At 34.0% G+C, this 10,429-nt stretch overlaps 1 long non-coding RNA gene across 1 annotated transcript in view; it reads right to left on the minus strand.

Annotated features, from left to right (window-relative positions):
* Positions 1-8,252, minus strand: part of LOC141370309 (uncharacterized) — a 62,788-nt gene extending 54,536 nt beyond the window's left edge. Inside the window, exons 1-2 of the long non-coding RNA XR_012374231.1 lie at positions 8,188-8,252; positions 6,722-6,826 (exon numbers count right to left, since the gene is read on the minus strand). This is a non-coding gene — a long non-coding RNA (uncharacterized lncRNA). The remainder of the gene's footprint in view (positions 1-6,721; positions 6,827-8,187) is intronic.
* Positions 8,253-10,429: the final 2,177 nt, after the last annotated feature.

Consider the following 10,429-nt stretch of genomic DNA (forward strand, 5'->3'; position numbering starts at 1 on the left):
ATTGAGACATTAGAGTGATAAAAGGAAGCAATACACATTTTATGCTTTTGTGTAATAAAAGACTTTTCACGCTTCTCTTCAAAGTTTGAGATTATTCTTACTAGCAAAATTAAATAAAATGATGATTTGGGGAATTCTCTGTCACTGTTACTATGCTTTTTCGGGTTTATATGTACTTTTGAAAGGTTTATGTAAGTACAACAATAAATTGTGCAGCTTGGATTAACTTCCTTTTATCTCCAAATGCAAGAAAGTGCCATTTGTCATATTCCTGAATCATTTTCAGAGGAGTGTGATACTAACATCAAATTTGCCCTCATTTGGGGCTTCCAATTCATAAGTGGCAAAATGCATTTATATCTTTAGTTGCCAGAAATGCGGATGAAACAGAGAGAGAGTTAAATTGGAAGTGATACCATGGTGGCTGGAGGGAAGTCACTCCGCCAGGACTTGGTGATGAGATTACAATGTAAATCCTGAGACATAAACCATAACCTCATACCTGCACAAAACCTAGAGCTGAAAACTGAGCCGCCTAAACCCGCCATACCATCCTCCCCAATGGATGTAAAACAGTGGGGCAAATGCTTAAATACAACACATACCTATAAACAACCATTAGGGTAGTAGTATGCTTTCTATCTTTCTGCCTATATGTTTTTATTGGTAACCGAAAACATGCCCAAGATAAACAAGGCACATGTTCAGGTGGCTGATGGATTCAAACCTATTTGGTCCTCTCCCTCCCTCTAACCAAACTAAGATGTGGCCTTGAGGTCTAAGTTTTTTTTTTTTTTAAGATTTTATTTGTGTATTTATTTGACAGAGAGAGAGAGAGAGTGTGTGTGTGTACAAGCAGGGGGAACAGCAGGCAGAGGGAGAGGAAGACGCCAGGCACCCCGTGGAGCAGGGAGCCCCACTGAGGCTCAATCCCAGGATCCCCAGGATCATGACCAGAGCCAAGGCAGATGCCCAACCAGTTGAGCCACCCAGGTGCCCCAAGGTCTAGGATTTTTATTGGTTGTGTTTACGGTGGTCCCTTCAGTGACTTACATAGTAAAGGTGTTAGTAAATATTTGCTGAACGATTAAGATTTTCTTTCCATTTTCTTTTTTATATAGGCAAGTTATCTACAAAAAGACAAATATCTAAACATACTAAAAAAGACTTGCAGGAATGGCATCATGCCAGGTAAACAAATTGCAGATGCCACAAATTTCTTAACCAAATTTGATTATATTTAAAATCTTTTAGGTCAAAATGAGGAAGCAACATTTAATATACAAAATTTGCAGATAATCTTACTCTAAAAGATAAGTGAAAGCTTTCATTTCAAAATTACAGGTTTTATGGAAAGACCTATGTAGATCCATTAATGATTTTTAAGAAAAATTATTTCATTCCTGAGAAAATTTTTTCTAGTTTTTTTCTAGTCATAGTTATTTTTCAGTATTTATGATTTAAAATGGTCATGTTAGCATTTTTTAAAAATATCCTCCCTATTTGCCAATTCATTCTTGACCCAGATCTCTTTGTTAATAACAATACTACTAATAATACATAGTGCGGTTAACATGTAATTCTGCTTTAAAGATTTTATTTATTTATTTGACAGAGAGATACACAGCGAGAGAGGGAACACAAGCAGAGGGAGTGAGAGAGGGAGAAGCAGGCTTGCCCGCGGAGCAGGGAGCCTGATGTGGGGGTCGATGCCAGGACTCTGGGATCATGACCTGAGCCGAAGGCAGACGCTTAACGACTGAGCCACCCAGGCGCCCCTGTAATTCTGCTTTAAATATTAAGTTCAAATAGATACTATTAGATATTTTTCTCTCATTTGATTGTCTCTCCCTTTTTCAAATGATTTGTAAATATTTAATATGTTTAAAATTCTAAGGAAAGGAAAATTACACAAAATGCAAGTTAACCATAATATTATCTTCAAAAACTTAATTCAATTTGGAAATAATTAATGCATGGAGAAGACATAGATTATGAGAAGAAAATTTGATTGTATTAAATAAAATATTCAATATGCTCATTTAGAGATGTACATCTTTTAATTTGACAGTATTCCTATTACAAAAGTTCACAAACCTAGCGCATTTATCTGAATGTTATTTTTGTTCCTGCTAAAATTCCAGGAATAACACAGCTGGAAGAACTGCTGTCTGATTGGAGCATAAATAGACACTGTTAATTCAGATGATAATACTATGATATAAATATACTTTAACATTTACCTCAGAGTAATTACTGTTACATCTGACGCATGCTTACCTATTCTCAGTAAATCACTTCAAAGATGTTAATTTTACCTATTAAACAATCCTAGTTATGTCTAAGAGTACAATATCCTTCACCCGTGCCTGAGATTCCTACAACCATTAATTTTAGTACTAATTAGTTACTTGCACACCAATTATGTCCATGTTTTTTCACATCTATTTTCCATGATTGCACCACTCTGGCTCACAGCCATTGAAGTCAAAATTCCTTTTATTATGATATAGAGTCATTGCCTTTTTATTTATTTGAATCAGCTAACACTTTTCCCAATTAAAAAATCAGAATTTAAAATACTAAAAATAAAATACACTTTAATTCAAAATTGTTTTAGAAAATGAAATGTTGACATACTCTCTTTGCTGTCCCCTATTCTCTTTCCTACTCTCCCTCCCCCTCTCTCCCTGTTTTCTGATCATTTTACATATGATAATACTAACATGTGGAACCTTTTTTGTTTACATTATGAAATAAATTTCATGTCTTATGACAATCCAATCAGAGATAGTAACTCAAAATTTAACAAGTAGGTAATTTTACCAATATATTTCATCATGTGTTATAAAGATATCATATTATGACTGAAGGGCTAACCTTTCTAATGGGCTATATTAGTCATTTAGGAAATATTACTTTGGCAAATAAGCTAATATAAAATGGCTATTAGTAAAAATTTGTCCTAAAGGGGATGGAGTTTTAATTCTCTCTGTTTCAATCTATCATAATTATGAGGTGAGGGTGTATCTACTTCCTAGCAACAGCTCATAGGTTGACAGTGATAGGACTTTGGGAATGTCATTTAATATATCATAGTCCTTTCTTCCTATGATTACATATGAAGTTGAATGCTATGGTTTATTTTATCCTTTGGTTAGAAGAGCAATCAAGCTAAAAGAAATTATACTACTTGTAGAAAAAAACTCATAAAGGGATAACCAAATACAAAAAATTATTACTAAAAAACAGAAAAGATTAGTAGATATAAGAAATATATTTTAGGACAATGTAACCTACCACTCTTGCACTTCCTACTTCTATATTTTTATCCATTGTTTTAAGGATTTGTCTCTATACACTCTTCTCTTTTGCATTTATTATTTTTTTTAATTTTTCTAGGAAAATATCTCTTTTTGCATATGTATTGCCTGAACCTGTAAGTCTTAGAGTTCAGTGGGAGAAATGAAAAATGAAACTAGCAGTAAAAAGAAATCAACTTAAACATGCTAATTATTCTTTCAAATGTTATATGGCTTGAGAATCCACAAAATATACAAAAGATACTAGAAAGTACAGAAAGTGCAGAAAGCTAAATTAATATAGCATTCAGGATTGAGAAAATCACATTAGAGTAAAAAAGAAAGTTTATTTTCTGGAGCAAAGTTTTAAAAATATGGTTCTTCTATACCCTAAATGATATATAAACTTCAAGTTTTTATTGTTTACTATCTTCAAAATTTACATATTGATTTTCCCAGTTTTAATTCTAGAAAGAAGACAGATAAGACTGCTATTTACTTAAAAAGTATGCAAGAGATTATTTTGAAGTCCCACTTTTGAGGTTCTGGAAATAATACAAAGATGAATTTTTCCTCTGCACAACTCCAGATTTGTTTCCAAACTCCTCAGTATGGTAAATGACATATAATAATATAAATCATCATCACTGTTTTTTTTTTAAGATTTTATTTATTTGAGAGAGACAAAAGTAACAGAGATAGCGAGAGAGAGCACAAGCGGCGAGGAGAGGGAGAAGCAGGCTTCTGCTGAGCAGGGAGCCCGATGTAGGGTCGATGGACCCTGGTCTCATGACCTGAGTCAAAGGCAGATGCTCAACTGACTGAGCTACCCAGGTGCCCCATATCACTGGGTTTTGATAATGATGTTCAATTACACCCCAAAACGGGTGTAACTTTACTATTGCTAAAATATAAATGAAATATATAACAAGTTAAAAAGTCTGGTCAATACATTAAAATTGCATTAGATTCCCAAAGGGTTTTTGTTTTGTTTTGTTTTGTTTTTTATGTTTCCAAATGTAGAACTTTTGGATGTGAGGGCGATCTGGCTGTGACATCTGTCACCCCATTGATCGCCAGGGTTGATTTGGCTGATCTGGCTGGCTAGGCGGGTGTCCCCTTCCTCCCTCACCACTCCATGTGCATCCCTCCCGAAGCTGCATGCGCGGTCGAAGAGGACGACCTTCCCGGATAGAGGAGAAGACCATTCTTCGGTCAAGGGTATACGAGTAGCTGCGCTCCCCTGCTAGAACCTCCAAACAAGCTCCCAAATGTAGAACTTTTTGTTCTACATGTATCTGTTGTGCCGTAAAGAAACCGAGAAGTCAAATTTTACTACTTTATTTTTAATTAATTGAGCTGTTTTTGTTGTTGTTGTTGTTGTTGGGTTTTTGTTGTTGTTGTTGTTTTATAGTTCAATATATAACACACTTTTAAGTTAACGAGCCTGCTTTGGGTGTTATACCCCCCAAAGCTACATAAAGAAAATCCCTGAGAAAATATCCTGGGAACAATCTGATCTAATGTTACTTTAATATGTATTAGAATGAATATACTCTTTTGGCAGAAGTAATGAGTCTTAAATGTCTACTCAACAAGTGCTTGATAACTTCAAAAGGAAATACAGTAACTATGCAGTAGAGAAACCAAACAACACTTCTAAATGATCAAAATTAACATAGCAAATAATGGGCAAACAGGAATACAGTATTGAAAATGTGATACTCTGAGAAGGAATAATCAAATTTATATTATTGTAGCCAAAAATACATAACTTGAACCAATAATGAGGAAGTCAATAAACAGCCAACCCCAATTTGAAATAACTGGTAGAGCAAATGCCAAGAAAGACATTGAAAGACTGAGGAAAGCTTCCAGATTAAAGGAAACTATGAGAATGAAAAACAGTGGAAATTTTTTTTCCCCTGAGTCCTTTAATAGGAAAAGCAAACAAACAAAATCCTTTGTAGGACATTATTGTGAAATGTAATGAATTTAAATATACAATGCAGGTTAAAGTGTTGTGGGAATGTTAAATTTTCTAAACATAATAACTATAGCACTCTTGTTTTAACATGTTATTTAAATATGAAAACTATAGAACTGAAATATTTGGTTCTTAAGAAATACACTAAATAAAATATTAAGGAGTAAAGTAGAATATCATAACTTGTTGAATCTGGACAAAGAGTACATGGAATCATTTCATATATTTTTTCAACTTCTCTGAAAGTTGGAAAATTTTCTTTAATTGAAGTACAATTAACATACAATGTTATATTTGCTTCAGGTGCACAACATATTGATTTAACAATTCTATACATTACTCAATGTTCACCATGATGTGTAGACACCATCTGTCACCATACAACATTATAACAATATTATCAATTACAATCCCTATGCTGTGCCTTTCATTGCCCTGATGTATTTATTTTATAACTTGAAGTCTATACCTCTTACTCCCTTTTAGCTATTTCACCCCCCCAAATAAGTCTCTGACAACCACCAGTTCTCTATATTTAAGAGTCTATATTTTGTTTACTTGTGCTGTTTTTTAGATTCCATATATAAGTGAAAACGGGGTCTTTTCATTCTCTTTCTGACTTGTTTCACTTACCATAATATCATCTAGGTCCATTCATTGCTATTACAATGGCAAGCTCTTACTCTTTTTTATGGCTGAGTAATATTCCATTGTGTTCTGTGTGAGTCTGTGAAAAATGTATACACACACACACACCCACACCAATTATTCTTCATTCATCTATGGATGGTCATTGGGTTGCTTCTATATCTTGGCTATTGTAAATAAAGCTGCAATAAATAGGGGTGCATATGTCTTTTTGAATTAGTATTTTTGTTTTGATTATTATAGTTTTATAGTATATCTTGAAATCTGGGATTGTGATACCTCCAGCTTTGTTATTTCTCAAAATTGCTTTGGCTATTTGGGATCTTTTGTGGTTCCATAAAAATTTCAATATTTGTTCTAATTCTGTGAAAAATGTTATTTGTATTTTGATAAGGATTGTGTCAAATACATAGATTGTTTTGAGAAGTATGGACATTTTAACAATATTAATTTTTCCAAAACATGAATGTGGAATATCTTTCTATTCATTTGTGTCATCCTCAATTTCTCTTGTTAATGTCTTACAGTTTTCAGGGTATGTCTTTCACCACATAGTTAAGTTTATTTCTTGGTATTTTCCTCTTTTTGGTGCAAATGTAAATGGGATTGTTTTCTTACTATCTCCTTCTGCCACTTGGTCATTAGTGGATAGAAATGCAACATCTTTCTGTACTTTAATTCTGTATCCCACAATTTTACTGAATTTATTCATCAGTTCTAATAGTTTTTTGGTGGAGTCTTTAGATATCACCTGCAAGTAGTGATAGTTTTACTTCTTCCTTACCAGTTCGGGTGACTTTTATTTCTTTTTGTTTTCTGAATACTATGGTTAGTACTCCCAGTACAATGTTGAATGAAAGTGGTAAGAGTGGACATTCTTGTCTTGTTCCTGAAATTAGAAGAAAATATTTCATATTTTCTCATTTTTGAGAAATGAGAAATTACTCATCATTGAGTATGATGTTAGCTGGGTTTTTCATATATGACCTTTATTATGTTGAGGTATGTTCCCACTAAATCCACTTTGTTGAGTGTTTTTATCATGAGTGGTTGTTGTATTTTATCAAATGCTTTTTCTGCATCTATCAAAATGATCATATGGTTTTTATCCTTTCTCTTTTGTTAATGTGGTGTATCATTTTGATTGAGTTGCAGATATTGAACCACCCTTGCATTCCTGGAATAAATCCTCCTTGGTCATGGTGAGTGATTTTCTAAAATGTATTCTTGAATTTAGTTTGCTAATATTTTGTTGAAAAATTTTGCATCTATGTTCATGGTTGTGGGCACCCTAAACATTGGTGGGCAAGGCTGACAGTCAGACCAAGTGTATACAATTAGCCTCTTTTTCATGGTTGTGGGCACCCTAAACCATAGGGCTTTCTCCTTGCTCAGCCAGCTAACAGGCTTAGCTGCTAGAACTGCAGTCACACTGGTATGTGATGTTAGTTATCTACTTCTATCCAAGGGCAGGAGTCACTTTGGAGTGGCACTGGCCCTTGCCTGGGCCACTTGCAGAATATGTTGGGACAGGAACTGCTTTGGAGGGACATCTGCCAAGGTGAATGGGTTGAATGGGGTGGGTACACAAAGGAACATAGGGGTGGGATACATAGTGTGGGCAAGATAGGTGGTTTAGAGTAATTGTGCTGGCCCCTGCAAGTGTCTGGCTATCTAGACTAGGGGAGGGAAGGGAAATGGTATCTGCAAGCACTTTTGTTCCTGGAGAAATCTCCTGAAAATCCCTGTCCCTCCAGTGCATGTTCTGAAATTAATCAAAAAAAGTCTCCACATATACCCCAATTGCTTTTCAAACTGCTGCTTCTATGCTGTCTATCAGTGTGTTGTTATCCTGACTCTTCAAGGTCGGGGACTCAGTTTTCTATCACTCTCTGGTTCTCCTAGGGCTAAGCCTAATGATTATTAAAATATGTGGAGTTAAGACCTGCTAACTTTAAAAGCTGCTGAAGTTAAGCCCTGCTGGTTTTCAAAGCCTGATGTTATGGGGACTCATCTCCCTAGTGTGGATCATTAGTGCCTGGAATGCCTGGTGTGGAGTCAGATCCTCTCACTTCTTTGTCCTTGGTGGTATTCTTCCAATTTGTGGTTAGTCTTGCTGGGGGTTTGGTTCCCAACTGTGTCTCTGGCCCTCCTACCCTTTTTAATGTAGCCTCCTCTCTATGATTAACTTTGGAAGATTGCCAATCTTCAGGTCATTTTCAGAGTTAGTTGCATAAATGTAGCTGTTACCTTGGTATGTCCATAGGATAAGGTGAGCCCAGGATCCTCTTACTCTGCCATCTTCTCTGTGACTTTAAAATTTTGAAATTATTTTAAAATAAAATGTTAAAAGGTAAAAATAAATGTCCAAATAAAATAAAATGCTTGCTTGAGAATCCAAAATTCTTAGCAGCTGAGTTATAGGCATATCTATTTGAATTATTTATTTTTTTTAAAAAAAGCAGGTGCATTTCCTGAATTTTAAAAGGAGAGATACAGATTTATTTACATGAGATTTAGGCAGAACCTATCTAGTTCGATAAGTTTATGCATTAAATCTTCCATATATCTGTATGGGTATCATAAAAATTAAAAGAAAGTAGAAACAAAATTGAAGCATTGTTAAAATATAAAAAAAAGTCCAAAAAACAGGTAGACAAATTAAAATGGACTGCCAGTTGACTTGAATATAATTATTATCTGAGTTTGAAAAATAATTATTTTATTCAAGAAAATAAAGGGAAATGTAAACCAAATATATGAAGAATTATATATTTTAAAGAATTAAAATTGAATCTAGAATTTTAAAATATCTGAAATTAATAAATTATTGTGTTTGATAGCAGAATACGGAATTGTTCATATGAAAGAGTACAAAATATAAAGTTATGGAGAAACACTGAAGAGATGAAGAAAGGAAGAAGAAAGAAAGAAAGAAAGAAAGAAAGAAAGAAAGAAAGAAAGAAAAAGAAAGAAAGAAAGAAAAAGGAAGGAAAAACAAAAATAAATATAAGAGAGCTATGGAATACAGGAACAATATCTAAGTCTAAATGAAATACCAAAATGAAAGTAGAGTGAGATTTGAGCAGAAATAATATTCAAAAAGATAATGTCTACTGACCTTCCAGAATTGAAGAAAGACTTTAACACAGAGAATCATTGAGTTTGGACTGCTCTGTGAAGGAAAAGCAAAAACAAAAACAAAAACAAAACATAGATTAATATAGTAAAATTTCCTAAAATCAGAAATAGGGATGACATCCTTAAAGTGACAAGAGAAAAGAAAAAAGACACAACACTTTTACAAAAACATTAAATCTTTGGTACACTATTCAATAGAAACTATGGATGCCAAAAGTTAAAGGATAAAGATAATTTAAATGTTAAAAGAAAAAAAATATATTAACCTAGAATTATTTTCAAAATTAAATATTTTTGGAAAATAAAGTTAGACTATATACCTTGTTTTATAACCAATGTTGAAATATTAAAGTCCTGAAAATCAAAGGTCTAATGTTGCCTGTTAAGAAGCTACAAAAATACAGAAAAACAAAACCAAAGAAGAATAAAGTTAAACATAGCAGTTTTAAAAAGTAAAAAAGCTTAAAAATTTTAACAAAGCCAAAATTTATTTGAAAAGATTACTAAAATGAATAACATCTTGAAATTAAAAATTCCTCATATCAGTGAGGTCATATGATACATGTCTTTCTCTGATTGACTTATTTCACTCAGCATAACACCCTCCAGTTCCATCCACATCATTGCAAATGGCAAGATCTCATTCCTTTTGATGGTTGCATAATATTCCATTGTGTATATATACTTAATCTCAGGAAACAAACTGAGGGTTGCTGGAGTGGGGGTGGGGTGGGAGGAATGGGGTGGCTGGGTGATAGACTTTGGGGAGAGTATGTGCTATGGTGAGCGCTGTGAATTGTGCAAGACTGTTGAATCACAGATCTGTACCTCTGAAACAAATAATGCAATATATGTTAAGAAAAAAAAAGAGAAGAAGAAGATAGCAGGAGGGGAAGAATGAAGGGGGGTAAATCGGAGGGGGAGACGAACCATGAGAAACGATGGACTCACTGAGGGTTCTAGAGGGGAGGGATGTGGGGGGATGTGTTAGCCTGGTGATGGGTATTAAAGAGGGCATGTTCTGCATAGAGCACAGGGTGTTACGCACAAACAATGAATCATGGAACACTACATCAAAACTAATGATGTAATGTATTGTGATTAACATAACAATAAAAAGATTTAAGAAAAAAAAGAAAAATGACTCAAGAAAAAAATTATAATAGCTTTTTAGTAAGGGTGCTATTATTACAACTATGTCAGTAATGGAAAAAAGAAACATAAGAGAGTCCAGACACAGACATATACATTTTTAGGTATGCTAAAGCATACGTAAAGCTGGATGATAGATCATTACTGTTTGGAAGCATGATCAATCCAGATCTACACTGGGGTTTGAGGTGTTGTGGGG

Source organism: Callorhinus ursinus, unplaced genomic scaffold (genome assembly GCF_003265705.2).
Source record: "Callorhinus ursinus isolate GAN/ISIS: 27379988/994484 unplaced genomic scaffold, GSC_fseal_2.0 scaffold1, whole genome shotgun sequence".
Classification (NCBI taxonomy): Eukaryota; Metazoa; Chordata; class Mammalia; order Carnivora; family Otariidae; genus Callorhinus; species Callorhinus ursinus.